Below are 18,037 nucleotides of genomic sequence, written 5' to 3'. Positions count from 1 at the left end.
TGTCTATTAGAATCATAAGAAGTTCAATAACTTTCATAAACCTATGACAAATCCCCATATTGGAAATATAGCCCTCAAAATTTCCTTGAGAATGCAACAGATAAGTACATTGGAATTAGAGTATTATCACAGAAAAAACTGCTGAACTTAATTAATCCATAAAAAACAAGAGAAACTTTATTAATTATTGAGTTATTTCAGTTTTTTGGCTCTCTCTGATCCTCATTTTGGTATTTTCTTGGCAAAGAAATTGGAGTGGTTTACCATTTTCTTTCCAGCTCTTTTTACAGATGAGGAAACTGTGGCAAACAAGATTGACTTGCTCAGAGTCACACAGCTAGGAAGTGTCTGAGATCAGATTTGAACTCAGTTCTTCTTGACTCCTGGTCCAGTGCTCTATCCACTGCCCCTTCTAGCTATTCCCTTATTAATAGATTTTGGCAAAGACATTCTAATTTTCAAACCAATGGGGATTAAAAGTTCTCAAAATATTGAGATGTAGCTGCAGGATTGAAAATCACATGAGAATGAGATAGAATACAGAGCTTCTTGGTTTGTTCCGGAGTTGCACCCAGGATGTTTTCAATAGACATATAGAAGATGAGGCTGAACATCCCGTTACTTTATCTCAATTACATCACTTATTTTTTATCCTTCTTTGAAACAGGCCAAAGAGCATCCACTATAAAAGAATATTAACACACACACTAGCTTGTTCCAAGAGCAGTTAACCTCATTGAAACAGAGGAAAAATGGAAAAGAGGAACAAGATGAGCAATGATGATGATGGTGGTGATGTGAAATAACAGATGATAAAGACTTCTTTTCAATTGCCCAAGAATCTAAGATTACAAATTAGAGGAGAAAATGGCAAATCTTCATTGGTAGGGGAAGTTTCTCTACCAAGACTTTATTATTCTAAGGAGACATTGTTCTTTATAGTCCATATTTTGTTAAGTAAATAAAATAAATTAATAAACATTTGTAAGCAAAATAAATAAACATTCACCTTTCTGTTGCTTTTAAGATTGGCTATGGACAGCATATATTGTGACTATTGATCTTCTTAACAACCTTGAGAAATCCTTACTATTATTATTGAGATTTACAAAGTATTTGCAATTTAATTCAATCCAATAATAAATTCAATAATTTGAATGACAAGGCAGAGTGCTAGACCTTAACTCATCATCTCATGGATTAGCAAAGCAATCTTCTGGCAGTATCAAAGTTAGATTTCCAAATCATTCTACAAATAAGGAAAAGTGTTAGAGAGTTTACAGGACTTATCCAGGGTCACAGAGTTAGGAATCAGATCACTGACCCAATAGAAAAGGAAAGGCTCTAGGCAGCATTAGCAATACCACTGAGATTATTTTGAATGACCAGGCTGTGGCCTTGACCAAAAATTGATCTATGGTGAATCAATCTGATCTAAATTTCTGTACTCTGCTCATCCTTGGAGCTGGACAGAATGTTTCCTAGTAGACAGTTCCCAGCAGCACTTTCATCATCAGTAGCTTCCTCTGGCTAAAGACTCAGAGTCAATACGTTGGTGTTCAGTCTCCCTGTTTGGAGTTGACGTGCAAAGCTATGATCCATTCCCAACAGTGTCACTAAGGGAGAAGCGAGTATGTGGCTGACCGTGCTGGGAAACCAGTGATGTCATGGGGGAATTATGGAACTTGGAAGTATGACAGCTGCCGTCCTTGCCAGCTCCCCCTGGGAAGTCAGGGAGGGGTTTGTCTCTCCCTGAGATGGAGTGCTATCTCCTCACCTCCTGCCATTTAATGAGAACAAATCCCGAAGGAAGCTCCCTGGGGGCAGTATATCTTCTCTGAAAATTGCCTGGCCATCTGGGAAAGGATACATATTTTCCTTGCAAGTATATGGAGAAGTCCACCCTCTCCCCAGTTGCCCTTACTCCTAAATGCCAGGGGTAGGATGGTAGCTGGAAAGGTCAAGGATGAAACACACTGTACCCAGCCTGGCTTCATCTCATCCAGGCTGTGGCTGTATTTCACTGGACATTGTACAGAGACCATGAGTGGTATCAAGGCTGCAAGGAGAGTCCTTATATTTTGATTGAGAGGCCTGTTCTGCTGTTTCAAGGTTGATTCATTAATGGACAGGGTGGAGGGGAGATTTGAAAGTAGAAGACATAGTATGAATTGTGCAAGGAACTATGGAGAAAAAGAACAAAGGATTTGTTTGGCTTTGGGAGAATTATCCAAAATGTTGTGATCAGGTGGGGAGGGGGATGATAAACCACAGTGTTGGAATATTAATAACTAACTAATACTGAAGTAAGATAATTTTGGTTAAAATCCCAGCTAACCATTTCTCTTAGTACCTGTGTGTTCTTGGAAGATCATTTAACTTTGGGTTTCATTTTCATCATCTATAAAATTTGTCTTTAGACTAGATGGTTTCAGGGGTCCCTTCCCTCACTAAGTCTAGGATCTCTATTTCCATTTATCTATCTATCTATCCATCCCATCTGTCTGTCAATCTGTTTATCATGTCTGCATGTCCATCCTATCTATCCTGTCTGTCTGTATATCTATCATCCATCTATCCATCCATCCTGTCTATCTTATCTATCTATTTTGTCTATCTATCTACCCATCCATCCATCCAATCTGTTTATCTATCTTATCTATCTATGCATTCATCCTATCTATCTAGCCTGTATGTCTGTCTTTCTGTCTATTTTCTTTCTATCTATCCATCCATTCTATCTTATCTGCATATCTATGTATCTGCTTTTTTTTCTTTTTATCTATCCATCCATGCTATCCATGCTATCTATCTATCTATCTATCCTGTCTGTCTGTTTATCTATTTTCTTACTATCTATATATCCGTCAATGCTGTCTATCTATCCTCTCTATCCATTCATCCTATTTTTCTATATCCATCACTCCCTCCATCCATCCCTCCATCTTGTCTGCTATTTATCCTATCTAGCTAACCTGTTTGTCTATGTATTCTATTTTTTCTTTCTATCCATTCACTCTATCTATCTATCTATCTATCTGTCATCTATCCATTCATCCACTCACCCACCTATCCAACCACCTGGTTATCTATCTATCTATCTTATCTATCTATCAATATCCATCTAGCCTATCTATTTATCTTATCTATCTATCCTGTCTATGCATTCATCTTGTCTATCTATCCTGTCTGTTTCTGTCTGTCTATCTGTCTATTTTCTTTCTATCTATCCATCCATGCTATCTATCTTATCTGTTTGTATATCTATCTGCTTTTCTTTCTATCTATCCATCTATCCTATCTGTCTGTATATCTATTTATCTATTTTTCTTTTTTTATCTATCCATCAATGTTATCTATCTATCCTGTCTGTCTATCTATCCTCTCTATCAATTCATCCTCTCTTTCTGTCTATATCCATCCATCCATCCATCCACCCCTCCATCCTGTCTGCAATCTATCCTATCTATTAACCTGTTTGTATATGTATTCTATTTTTCTTTCTATCCATCCACTCTATCTATCTATCTATCTATCTACTCATCCACTCATCTACCCATCTAACCACCTGTCTGTCTGTCTATCTATCTATCTATCTATCTATCATCTATTTATCTATGTATCTATCTGAAATTGGCAGAGAGAGAGAGTTTGCCAATGGGCAGATATTAACTTGAGACAAGGGGGAAAAATCTTCTTAAGATATTTTTGAGGTTGGGGGTGTTATCCCTGCAGGGCAAATTTATTTGTAACTAAACATCTAAAAGGGTATCTAAGGCAATGAGAAATTAAACAACTTATCTGGTGTCATATAGCTTTGATATAGTAGTGATGCATCTATGTGGCCAAAAAGTAAACTCAAAATTTTTGGTTCCTAGAAATCCTTTTGTGAATCTAGCATACTTTTCAAAGGTCTATACCTCTTGAAGCTATTTCTTTGCTCAGATGTTTTTTTTTTCTTTTACACCTACCCTGTGTCTATGTTTGACTTTGATGTAGCTCTCTCTCTCTACTCCTGCTTGGATATGTTGTTTCCAAATAGTCTAGTCTCTCTGAGAACATGGTCTGAGCTAGGAGGCATGAAAACTCCCTCTGAAGTCATTCTTTTACTCTTGCTGTCCTTTAGTAGAGAAGTAAGTATCTCCTTTCTTAAAGTGCTTCCAAGCCTGGAAATTTCCAAAACTTTCTGGCTTAGCTTTTGGATAAAGTAAGTCTTATAGTTCCTCAGCTCTTTAAATCCCCCTGAGGCAGGATCAACATTTTTAGTCAGCCAAATACAACAGTCACTTCTGTCTCTTCTTAACTGAATGAAAGAAAGTCATCCATCATAAAGGATAACATAATGTAAACCTTCCTATTCATCTGTTTGAAACTTCATCGTTCATATGAGTCAATTAAATACATTCATTGGGTTGGGGAAGTGGAACCTCAGCGCTAACAATGGAATCATATATTTTGACGTGGGAAAGACCTTAGAAGGCTTGATAGCTTTTTTTTTTTTTACTTGATGTAAAACATCCTTGAGGAGACTGGTAAGTGACTTGTGTAGGGTTACACAGCGAGATCCTTAGAAGGTTGAACCAAATGCTGTTTTCCCATCCATCTCTGGTTCTGTGAAATGAAATTTTCTCAAGTGCCTGCCAGGGAGAAAACAATGACAACACAGTGCATCTAGTCCTTTCTCTCTTGTGGCAAGATCTGAGCAGTGAGTTGTGAACAATTTCTAAATGAAAGCATGTTCTCTTGCATGCAGAGGCTATATCTCAGTAGCAGTCCAGAAACTGTTATTTTACTTACAAAGACATAATATTCAGCTCAGGTTAAATCTCCCTAGAAAAGTATAAAGCCAGAAGGTAGAATGAGCCTATTTCCCTGCTTCCATCAAAATACAATTGTGTGTGAATTCATTTTCTATGTCCCAGACATGAACTGGTGCCTGGCCAAGTCCACTATTGGTCTTTCACTAATAAATAGAAACAAAGGAGCAAAAAACAATTACAGATCTAATAAAGACCCCCACCATATATTATGGAGGAAAATTGATCTGTGTATTCTTTCTCCTTTTACCCCAGGATGGTAGAGCATATTAATAATAAGAGATTTTCTCATATAATGATACCTTGGAGTGATTATCAGGAGGTTGAACCAGAATATTCTCTCAGTTTTTCTTCCAGCCACAATTTTTTGTAAGAAAAATTTAATTTTGAAGAAGTCTTGGAATTTTTAAATTTAAAATTGTTCTCCACCTTCATTAAATTCAGCTGATCACAAACCCACTCAAATATTAATGTTCACCTAGAGCTAGGTAGCACAGTGATCAGAGTACGGGGCCTAAAGTCAGGGATACTCATCTTCTGGAGTTCAAATCTGGCCTCAGATACTTGCTAGCTGTGTGGCCCTGGACAAGTCACTTAATCCTGTTTACCTCAGTTTCCTCATCTGTAAAACTACCTGGAGAAGGAAATGGCAAATCACTTTGTCAAAAAAACCCCACATGGAGTCACAAAGAGTTAGATATGACTGAAAATGACTAAAGAACAACAGTATACTAATGCTATCACATTGAGCTGATTCTTCTGTACTTGGGCTATTTTGTGATTTAATATAAGCAATTAACAGAGAAACACGTAGAATATTAACAAATGGATCCCATTCATATGAAAAATGTCAGCCTGTTGTCTAGGGGTTTTGGGGGCATCCTTGAATCATAGTTGTAAAGTTGAAAGGAACCTACAGGAATTGAGTCTACCATCTACATTTTACAAATGAGGAAATCAAGATTCAGTCATATAAAGTGACTTAGGACCTTAGATCTTCAGCTGGAAGGAGCCTTAGAGACTACCCAGTCTAATCCTTTTCTTTTACAAATGAAGACATAGGTGTGTTCACCTATGTATGCATGTATATCCATATCATTATATGTGTACTATGTATGTGTGTGTGTGTTTAGGCAGATGGATAGATGAATGGATGGTGGATGGGTAGATGGTATTTAGATGGATAAATAGACGGATGGGTGTGTGGGTGGGTGGTTAGATAAATAGACAGGTAGATAGACAGATGGACAGAAAGATGGGTGGATGTATGATTAGATAAAAAGATAGACTGACAGATAGATGGAAAGACAGATGTACACACATATATATTTAAATGTCCCAAATTCTTATGGATTTCAATGATATGTTTTTTTAGGCCAGATTTTATTTTATTTTTATGATGAACTGCATTCCAAGCAAAGCAGCTCATCACATACCCTGATGCTTCCAGTCATAAAGACTTGTCTGGGGCATAAAACATTTAAGTGACTTTCCAAGCATCCTGGAGCCAGTATGTGTGTCAGAAATGGGACTCATACCCAACTCTTGCCGACTCTAAGACCAGTTCTCTTGATTCTACCCTGCCCTAATTCCCTTCAATGACATTAATAAAGTCCAAAAATAAACCCTGAGAACCTACTATGTGCAAATATTGTTAGGGGCTACTCTGAGAAATAAATTATTTTCTTGAACTAAGTCTAATGCTCATCAGTCATTAGGTGGCTGAGATAATTTTTTCAGGCTTCATAGGCCTCTATTTTTTGCATGACTTTGTTTTCTGTGACCTCCCTTTGAGAATAGCCAGTCCTCCCTTTCCTTTTTTGTTTTTCTCCCCCCCACTTCTGTTCTCTCTCACCCTTTCCTCTTTTCCTGCCTTTCTCTCCCTCAGTCCCCTACCATGGGAATTCCAGGTATAAGAGAATGTGTAAATGCCGATTTGGACAGGTGGTGCATTCAGCATTTCTTATCGCACCACCAAATACATTCAGAGCCAGTTGGACTGAGACCAGGCTGACATCACTCAGTATCTTGAATCCTGTGTCTGTGTTTTAGTGGATGGAAGAAAAGAGCTTCATCAGACACATCTGGCTCCTGTTTTCCATCCTCCTCAGTGCTGACTCAGCTCCACATCTCTAGTTTCTGGCCAGAATTTTGGAATCACAAACATCTACAGGATTTCAGAGTCCATCTCAATTAGCCCTTCCCCAACAAGGATCCCTCCTATATAGTATTTGAAAAATAGTCTTCCAAAATCTGCTTGAAGATCTCCAATGAAGCAGTAAATCAGTGTCTCCTAAGGCATTCTAGTTAAGGATACATTCAAATGTTAGAATATTTTTTTGATGTTAAGCTTAAATCTGCCTTTTTTTGGAACTTTACCCATTACTTTTAGTGCTTTCCTTTGAGGGTTTCTATTTTATAGCCCTTCATGAACTTGAAGAAAATTAACACATCCTTCCTAAATTTTCTCTTAATCTGATTGTGAAACAAAACTCTGGGAGATAAGTGGAATCTGTCCAAAGGCCTGCAATGTTGCCTGGACTTTTGGGGACTAAGAGAAGAGAGGAAAAGTGTTAGCTGCTTACAGAGACGGCAGGAATCTGGAAATTTTGCACAATTAATATGACTATATGGATGGGACCTTACCTAGATTTGTGTCTGCACAATCCCCAGTCTTCCATTTTATAAAGCCCTGCTTAAAAATCTCACACTAACTTGGGGAAGCTAATCTGGATCATAAAGTTGTTTGAATGTGATGCTTTTATACACAGAGCCCTGAAGTGGTTTGTAAAAGTTTTGACTTGGAATAAGATTATTAGCACCAAGAAGTGAGCAGATCCAGAGATGAAACTTCCTTTCCTGTGGAAAGACTTGGCCAATCACAAAGGTAGTTGAGGCCCCTGGGGCCACTGTTCAGTTTATAGCTCTCAGGGACATTGTGTTTCTGAGGCCAGCTGTATCCTTCCTCCCAGGCAGGCCTAGCCTTGTTGGGGGCCAGCCTAGTCAAACTTCTAGATCTCAAGAAAAAGATACAGCTAAAAAAATAACAATGCCAGACTTGGGAAAAAAAAAGAATTTCCAACATGAATCTTCATCGTGCCAAGGAAGATTCTTCTGAAAGAATTTTCTTGGGGCTTTTCCTGAATGCTGCGGTTTCCAAAGAATGATTGAGCCATGGAGTGAAGAAGTCAGAGGGAGAGGGGAACACAGAAATGACCACAGGAGACTCAAGGCCTGGAGATAAAGAAGCAGTCCTAGAAAGATGCTGATCCATCATGCAGAATCTTGTGCAGAAAGAAGGCTTCCAAGAGGAGAGAAAGCAAAGAAAAGTTCTACATGGGGGAGGATTAGTAAGCTCTTACTCAGAAAAAAAACTTCTCCCTTTATAAAAAAATATACAAGGAAAAATAGAAGAGGACCACTACTATACTCACCAAAGCCTTTCAGAGGGAAGAGGCCAGAGGGACAGAAAAGCAAGTATATGCCATGTGAAGAACACACAAGTGGGCCTCTTGGAGAGAGAAGATAAATTGGTCATGAGAATCTCCTCTTTCTTAGGAATTAAATGCCTGTTCAAAGTCTGCCATTTTGGGGGTTTCTGATCTTTGTAAGCAAAGAGAAATACTTCATTCATTCATTTTTTTCACACCATCAATTAACTTTTTTTAATTAGTGAAGCATTTTTATCCCTCCTAATGAGTAATTCCCCACCCCTACCTGTAGACCCCTGCCCATAGTGTCAAAGAATCATGGACTTCTAGAGTCAGAGGAAGCCTTAGAGACCATTTAGTGCAATCCAAGCACATTGGACTTAGACTTAGACCCAGTTTCAAATCGTACCTAAGTTACTTATTAATCGTGTGACCTTGGGCAAATGACTTTATCTATTTTTATCTCATTTTCCTTATATGTCAAATGAGGGAAATGGATTCATTGGCCATTCAATGGCCAGCTCTAAGCCTGTGTTCTTAAGATCTTATGTAGTTGATAATGTATTTAGTATGTTTCCTTAACAACAGTTAAGTAAACCTTTCCAATATAGGATGGCAAAGTAACAAAAAAGTATGATCTGTGCTTATAGCTCAGCCTTTTTTAACAGCCAGGAAGGAGAAGTGTTCTAAAATTAAATTATCTAGAACCTGGCCACTTCAGCAGATCTGCCTGTTGCTGACTTATTACAGTTGTTGTCATTCATATGATTATAATCATTGTGTGTGTGTGTGTGTGTGTGTGTGTGTGTGTATGTGTGTGATCTCCCTGGTTTTGTTTTTCTCACTCTGCAGTGGGTTCTGCAAGCCTTCCCATGTCTTTCTGAATTTTTCAAGTGATCATTCCTTGTGGCGGAACAATATTTAATTACATTAATATACCATAATTCAGGCTATTGGCTCATTCTTTGTTCCCAGATTTTCATTATTACAAAAACGTTCTGCTTTGAATATCTTGGTACACTGGGGACATTTCTTTCTATTGTTAGCCTTCTTGAAGTTTAAATTCAGTAGTAGAGCTGTTAAATCAAAGAATAGGAACAATTCACCAGGTGTTCTCATATAATTCTAAACCATTTTTTTGGAATGGTTGAACTATTTCACAGCTCCACCAATAGTGTATAAGTAAACCTGTCTTTCTACAGTGTCTCCAACATTGCCATCATTTTACCATTAGAGATGAATTCCAGAATTATAATCAGAGTTTCATTCTAGCAAGTCAAGCAATCAGAATTCCTCCCTTTTGACTTCTATCATATCATTTGATATATGTTTAAGTGGTTATTTTTATTGATTATTATGAAATGTTATATTATTAATTTGCTTGTAGATTATCACAATTGATCCCCAAATATATTCTGTAATTCCCTTCTTCCATAAGTTGCTCACATTTTTTCCTATGTTTTGAATGCCCTCACTTGTATATATCCCACTCTTGATTTTCTATCCATTCTTTAAAGACAGACAAATACAATCACATCTAGGAAACTTTTTCTGATCTTCCATAGATAACAATGTTTTCCTCTAATAGATTGGGCACAACACTTTCAACTTTGATATATGGCTTGATGAAAGGAATTCACAGTGGACTTGGTAAGTTTTAGAGAAGATAAGATAATCACTTCCTTGCAGGACCGTCCTGTAGCCTTCCTACAGCAAAGTAGTTCTATTGATCCCCTAAGAGCAGAAGAAGGGGCAATGGATGGGATTTTCCAAAAGACCAATTCTGGCTCAGTGTACTAAAAATATTTTTACAATTCAGGCTGTCCAAAAGTAAACTGTGCTTCTTTGAATAATAGTGGGTTTATCTTTATTGAAGATTTTCAAGCAGAAGGTGAGTAAGATGACCTCTGAAATACCTTCTTGTTCTCAGATGCTGTGAACTGATTAGTTGAAAAAAAAATCTGTAAAGAGCTTACTATGTCAAAAACTACATATAGCTTGTTCTTTATATATTTGTTTCATTGTTATCTACCCTTTTTAGGTTGTAAGCTTCTTGAGAGACTGCTTTTTTGCCTCTTTTTGTATTCCAGTAGGCAGTAGTGTTGCCACATAGTAGGCACTCAATAAGTGTTTACTGATTGATTCATTAAACATCCTGGATAATATGTCCTATGTATCTGACAAAGAGCAAATAGAGCAAAACATTTTTTTTTCTTTTGAAGAATCAATATTGAGTAAAGTATATATAACACCAAAATAATACTGACCGTAATTTCTTTAGCGATTTGGAAAGAGGAACTTTGTTTTGACTATCAACAATGTCCTTATAAAATTTGATGCTTGAGGAGAGAGACTTTATATACTTAGTTTATACCTATTCTTTTATTTTTATTTTTTTATTATAGCTTTTTTTATTTACAAGCTATGTGCATGGGTAATTTTTCAGCAATGACAATTGCATAACCTTTTGTTGCAATTTTTCTCTCTTTCCTTCCACCCCCTGCCCCAGATGGCAGGTTGAGCAATACATGTTAAATATGTTAAAATATATGTTAAATACAATATATGTATACATGTCCATACAGATAGTTTATAACTATTCTTAAGGTAAATTCTTAAGAGGCACAATGGATAGAACAATCAGTCCTGGAGTCAGGTAGAGCTGAATTAAAATTCAGTCTGAGATACTTAATAGTTTTGTGATGTTGGGCAACTCATTTGACCCTTGATTGCCTTCCTCTCTCCCATCCCTAATAAAAGTATTGGAGAGGAGGGAACTAAGGAAATTTTCTCACTACAGATAACATGTTATTAATTCAATTTCACTTCAAAAACATTCAAACAAAACATTACATTGGAGTACAAAAACATTCAGGGTAATTAATTGATTGGTGAATATTTAGTAAAGGCTTACTATGTGTGGGGCATTGTATTATGCATTTGGCATACAAAGGAATACCAAAAAATAGTGCCTGCCCTCAAGGAGCTTACATTCTAATGGAGGCAACATGTACAGAAATAGACTTGAGGCACAAAGACAAAAATCAGACAATCTGAGAGCAATGACTCTTAGCTGAGTTTTGTACTTTGTCACATGCGTGGCATTATGAACTATATCCAGGAAATACTTAAAAGAGTATGCTGAAAAAAATGTTTAATCTATGGAAGGATTCTCTGGGATGGGATAAAGCGAGAGTCACAGGGAAATTTAGCTGTTGCAAAAGCAAGAGATATCAATAAAATATATTTTTAAGTGTTTGTTGAGTTTAGTCAGAGTGGAATTACTTGTTTTCCTTGAAGTAGGCTAGGGACCAGTGGTCTCTAAAAATATCCTGGTTCACTTTAACTGGCTAACAGCCTATTTCTGACTTGGATTTTCTTGTCAGTTAAAGTTCAGGAACTGTTAGTTGGTTTATCGGGAAATGGAACCAACCTCTATGCTGTGACTTGAACTTGCTTTGACATATGACTCAGTCATAGCCTGATAATATTAATAGAAATATGTGCTCCGAAGAACATAGTTGGTGGGAATATCAGAGAAGGTCACCATTACGTTGAGGAAGTCAGTCAGTGATGATGAAACTGGCAAAGCCAAGAAGCCAATTGTGTTTTGTTCCTTAATGTACCAGTAGAGAGTGACTCAGACCCTGAGAGTCAAATACATTTTCCCAGACAGAAGAGGTTGACAAATACAAAGGATTCTGATATGACAATCAGAAAAGAACCGAGTGATCCCAGCATAACAATATCTTCACTTTTTTAAGTGGTCAAAAAAAGATAAGGACTTTAAAAACTTGAAGTGATCAAATGCTGACCATTTCCACCCTTCCTGGAATAGGTGCCCCTCTTTGCTCATAGGGTGATCAACTTTCAATGGGAAGATGGAGAAAAAATTCAGTGTACCATGATCTGGCTTATTTTGTTGGCCAAAGAATACAGAGATCAAGTGATGTGTTTAATGTTATACTGAGACTGAGTTTTAAAAAAAGTGTCTGCAATGGAACCCAGGCTTCCTGAATCCCAAACCTTTCTTGTAGTTTCTAGACCACCCTGGCTCCAAATGTAAGGCATATATAGCATATGCATAATAACTTCATTGTAGTCTGGTGTTTTAATTCCAGATCTGAGCTCCTGGGAGCAAGGACAGGAAAGGCAAAGGAAGGTTTGCTACAGAACAAACCAATGGTGTAATTGTAATTCCATCCCCCTTACAAAAAACAACACTAATGTCTGTGTTACTAATTCTTCTGTAAATGGATCTTGGTGAGATAACATCAAATTCAGGCTGCTTTATCTGTTTACATTTTTTGGAGTGATGGTTAATTCTTTATGAAAAGCATCCTGGGAATAGAAGAAAGAACCAGTCTTGGAGTTGGATAAACCGTGGCTTAAACTCAGCCTCTTATTCAGATGATCTGTGTGACTTTAAACAAATTACTTACTCACTCAATGCCACAAGTAACAATTCTCTATGATTCTGTTGCAGAAAAGTTGCAATCTATATCAATGGAAATTGTTTCCATACTAGGAGTTCCTTATGATTATGATCTATCTACCTACCTACCTACCTACCTACCTACCTATCTACTTATAACCACAAGTTAATTCTCTTCAAAATTTAGAAGTTCCCTATGCTTATGAGCTTGGGAAACCCATAATAGAGTAATAGAGTAGAAAAGATACTGGGTTGGGAATCAGGAATCCCCAAGTTATCTGTGAACTGTGTGATCATGGCCATATCACTTAAATGTTCTAACATGTCCTTCTTTCCTATAAAATAGTAAGAAAGGCCTGAGAATCCCAGGGGCCTCTTCCAGATTTTGCAATCAATAATTCTATCCCTTACTGACCAAAGGGACTGCTAATGTATTTGGTCTCTGGCACTGAACTATGTGCCCTTCCCCTGTTAGGGGGTAGGGGGTAGGGGAAAATAAAAAGGAATGAAAACAAAGCACTGTAATAAATTACATATTCTTCCCAGATGACAATTTCTGACTTGACACTGGAAAGAAATTAAGGAGCTCATGAATGAACCAGAATGTATACTTTTCAAAGGAAAAGGAGATTTTTGTTTTTCAGCCCATAAGGGTGATTTTGTGCTAAGAGCATCAAACAACATGTAATGGGTCTAGAGCACTCGATTAAAAAGAAAATAAGTAAGAAAGGACTCATAGATTTTTTTATTGACCTTTTGAAGGCAAAAAAGCAAGAGAGTGTTTCATTTCTGGATTTAGAAAATTAGGGATACGGTAAAGATGTTTAATACTAGATGTAACAATCTTAGCAACTGGGCCTATGATTCACTGAGCATAGGGAACTTCTGGGCAAAGAAATTCCCTCCACCAATGCAGATTGGCACCTTGTTGTTTTAGACATCGCCTGGTAAATGGAGAGCTTAAGTGAGATCAGGTATTTATTAAAGTTGAGAACCGAACCCAGTTCTTCTTGCCATTGAGGTTAGCTCTCTATCACATCTGTCAAATTAAAATAAAATTGCTGAATACAGTTATTTTCTTGCGTCTTTTCTTTAAAAAATAATTCTAATCCAAGTGTAGCACTGATGTCATTCATTTTGTGCACATAGTAGGGATTTAGCAAATACTGTTTGAATTGAGTAATATAATTGACATTAATATAGAATTTGAAGCTCTGCTAAATGCTTTACAAATAGTTTTGCATTAGATCCTAATAATAGTCCAGTGAAGAAAATATTAAATGCATCACAGCCTCATTTAACAGTTAAGGAAATTAAGGCACTAGAATGAAGTGACTCTGCCTTAGGTCACACAGCTAATAAGTATAAAAGGAATTGGAAACAAGATCTAGCTGAAGCACAGGAGAAGAAGGGCTTTAACCCCATTGGACACAGATTTAACTCTCATCTCTGCCACTGGTTACCTTTGTGATCTTGGGCAACTCACTTTATCAACCTGGGCCTCAGTTTACAAGTCTTTAAAATAAGGAATTGGACTACGGATTTTTGAGACCTCTTCCAAGCTTTAGAGTTATGATGCTATTGAAGCTATATCCTCAAATCTAGCATTTTTTCTTGGCTACCATGGTGCCTAGAAAATGGTGATTTGTATTAAAATGGAGTAAGAAAACAAAAAGTTGGGAAAACTTCCGGACCAAAATAGGCAGAACACATTTACACAATGCTAAAACAAGACTGAAAAATAGAAGCTTACTATGAATAAGTAATAAGATATATTCATCTTGGGTTGTATTGAGAGTCATAGTTTTCAGGAATAAGGTGGTGATATTGCCATTGAATTCTGCCCTGGTCTCATGACATTTGGAGTATTATCTGGATATCACATTTTAGGAAGGATATTGATAAGTAGCCAGGTGATGTGATGATTAGATCACTGGGCCTGGAGTCAGGAAAACCTAATTTCAAATTCAGCCCCAGATATTTACTAGATGAGTAACCTTAGACAAGCAACTCAACTTTTTTCCCCCTTTAGTTTCCTCATCTACATAATTGCACTTATCTTCCAGAATTGTTGTGTGGATAAAGTAAGATAATATTTGTAACGAGTTTTGTAACATTTAAAGTGCTATATGGATATTGTTTCATCATCAACAACATCATTAATAGGAGATAAGGATGAAGGCAACCAGGATGGTGCATATCTGCTATAAGAAGGTATACAGAGGTTGGATGGTTACTTATTGAGCATTTAGTGGTGGTGATTTTGTATCAGGTATAAGTTAAAATAATTGTCTACTAAGTTCTCCAGTGTTCAAGTTCTACTATTCAAACTCACTGGCCTTACTTTGCAAAGTCCATTCTCTCTCTCTTTTTTTTTAATGAAGCTTTCTTATTTTACCTCTCCCCATTTCCAAGTCTTTGAAATATTACTGACTAGAGTCCAGTAATTACATCCATCATTTCATTGAGTACCATGAAATAAAGTTCACCTTTGCCTAGAGATTTTTAATGGTGTTTTCCCCAGAGGATTGAGCAGTTGGTTTGTAGTTATCAGATGTGATGAGTTTCAGAAGGCCCTTAATCATAACCCATATATATGCCTATAAGACATTAGACTTCACCCCTTATACGTCATATCCAAAAAATACTATTTTGTTATGCTTTGACAGTCACTAATTGTCAGCTTTTCTTCCAATTTAGGATGACCACTCACCTGGTAATATTTGTCTATCTCCACTATCATTTTCCGCTGTATAAGACATTGAGGTCTTCTTAGATGATCCAATTTTCAGTATTTACACCGTAGTTGTTCATGATTTAGGAAGCCAGAAGAATTACTTCCTTTCTTTTTGGTTCCATTTTTCTGCTTTTCATCCTCCTTAATATCATCCGCTTTTTCGCATATTTTTTTGTTTCCTCCTTAAAACATTTCTTCTTGGAAACCAACTTGTACTTAATGTACATAGATGCAAACAGAACATATTCATCAGGTGATTATTTTTACTCTTGCTGCTACCTTATTTAACCACCAATGTTGAATATTGTGAGAAACTGCCTATTTCTCTTATTCATTCTCTAAATAATCTCTAGATTGAATAATCTAGATTATTCATTCTCTAAAGATAATTTCTAGATTGAATAATCTAGATTATCTAAATTGAATAATCTAGATTATTAATTCTCTAAAAATTTATGAAGAAAGGGAGATTAATTATCTAATTAGTTCTCTATTTACTCTTCATATTTCATATTATTTTACTTCTCTGACCACTTGGGTCTGTCTTTCCAAAGAGTGAAACTATTAGAAGTCTATTGGCTTCCATGTTCAAAATTGCTTTAATCCCTAATAACACTACATTTCCTAACTCTGTGTCTTTTTGTGGATTGCTGTCTATGACAGACTTGTTCCTCAATCTCTCAGAATCCATAGTTATTTACAAGTTTTAGTCCAATTGCAACCTACACAAGCCCTTGCTATATATTCCAGATGCTAATGCTTTTTCCATTAAACTATCTAACATCTATATGTATATGTTTACTTAAGTACTGGTAGTTATCATTACCTAGATGGTAAGCTTGTTGAAGGCAGGGACTATTTTATTTTGGTATCAATAGCACTTAGCACAGTATCTGCATAAATACTTAAATGCTTTTCAATTAAGTGAATGGCTTATCTCTAAGTGGCATCCATTATAAAATTATGTGGATGTATTCTTAATTTTCTTAGAGCCTAAATCTTTGCATAAATTTGCCAACTAATATTACTAGTTGATTACATTTACCAGAGCAAAAGTAATTTGGGAGTAGCTTAAATCCACGCAGGACACAGCTTTTGATTGAACTCTTACTAATGGCCTCTTTACATAGTATCAAAGTTGAGACAACCACATTCCAAGCCTTTTCTAGCCCTATGACCACATAGAGAATCCCCTAATTGGTTAATCAAAAATTCTGGCTAAAATGGTTTCTGACTTATTTTGTCCATCATTTGTATAGACAGACTAAATAGCAAATATGGCCATTCTTGTTTCATCTTCAAGCCTTACTTCCCAGATTGGGACTCTGTGTTAGGATCCAATTCTATTATCTTTTGCAGTCTTGAATATTGTTCACTGAATTATTAGGCTGTTGCTACCATGTTCAGCAGCTAGGTGGAATCATAGATGATAGAGTACTGGACCTGGAGTCAGAAAGACTCATTCATGAGTTTAAATCTGGATGATCTTGGGCAAATCATTTAATTCTCTCTGCTTTGCTTTCTTTATCTCTAAAATAATCTGAAGAAGGAAATGGCAAACTGCTCTAGTATCTCTTCCAAGAAAACCTCAAATGGGGGGTCATTGAGAGTCAATCACAACCAAAAAACAATTTTACAATAACAACTATATTCTTCTGCTATTGAATGCAATGTCCTGAAAGATTCACTGGAGCAGCTTAGACCAGACAATTAAAAACTTTAAAAGGTTCTTGTGTGTTCTGCTACAGAGCTCAGTCTGATATCTGCCTTTCTAGACTTTCCAGGTTCCCGTTCCCATTTTGAATCTATGTAATACAAATGCAGTCTTGTTCTTTAGTGGAAGTCCACTGACCCTAACCTTTATCAGATAGCTGGAAGCCTCCAAAATAACAAGTTGCCTTGTAGTTCCTGGCCTGGTCCTTCATTCTGGACCTCGTTCTAAATATAGCAATGAAGAAAGAATGATAGAGCTAAGGGTCTATTGTTGTTCCATTGTTCCTGCATGGCCAGTTGGTTGATGAATTTGTGACCTTGCGTGGAAAAATGACTCAGTATGATTTTTTTTAGACTTCCCGATCACTATCTTGTTATGGTGATCTTTCTAGTTCTTTGTTGGAGTACTTGTAGAGAAACTATGTTGTATTACTTCTTCCTACCCTATCATCTTTGTTGGTCTCTCAAACCTGAACATGCTTTGTATTGATGTAATGATTATATATTTTATATATACATATGTATGTATACACATTACACATATATGTATTTGTTGGTTCCTGAAACCTGAACATGCTTTGTATTGATGTAATGATTATATAATTTATATATCCATAAGTATGTATACACATTATATATATATATGTATACACATACATATGTATATAACTTATATATATATACACCTATAATTGTATATATATATATATATTAGTTATATATGTAGAGAGATAAATTTAACCCATAATGAATAATAATAATAAATATAGTAATAAAATAAAAATAGTAATAAAGAAGATGAATTGGGTACACATATGATTATAATATAGAATTAAAAAGATACATAAAAGAGGTACAAAATGCTAACTAAATTTAGAAGGAACACAGAGAAAAGGAGTTGGGT

Source organism: Antechinus flavipes, chromosome 1, assembly GCF_016432865.1.
Source record: "Antechinus flavipes isolate AdamAnt ecotype Samford, QLD, Australia chromosome 1, AdamAnt_v2, whole genome shotgun sequence".
Lineage (NCBI taxonomy): Eukaryota > Metazoa > Chordata > Mammalia > Dasyuromorphia > Dasyuridae > Antechinus > Antechinus flavipes.
This window is presented reverse-complemented; position numbering follows the sequence as displayed.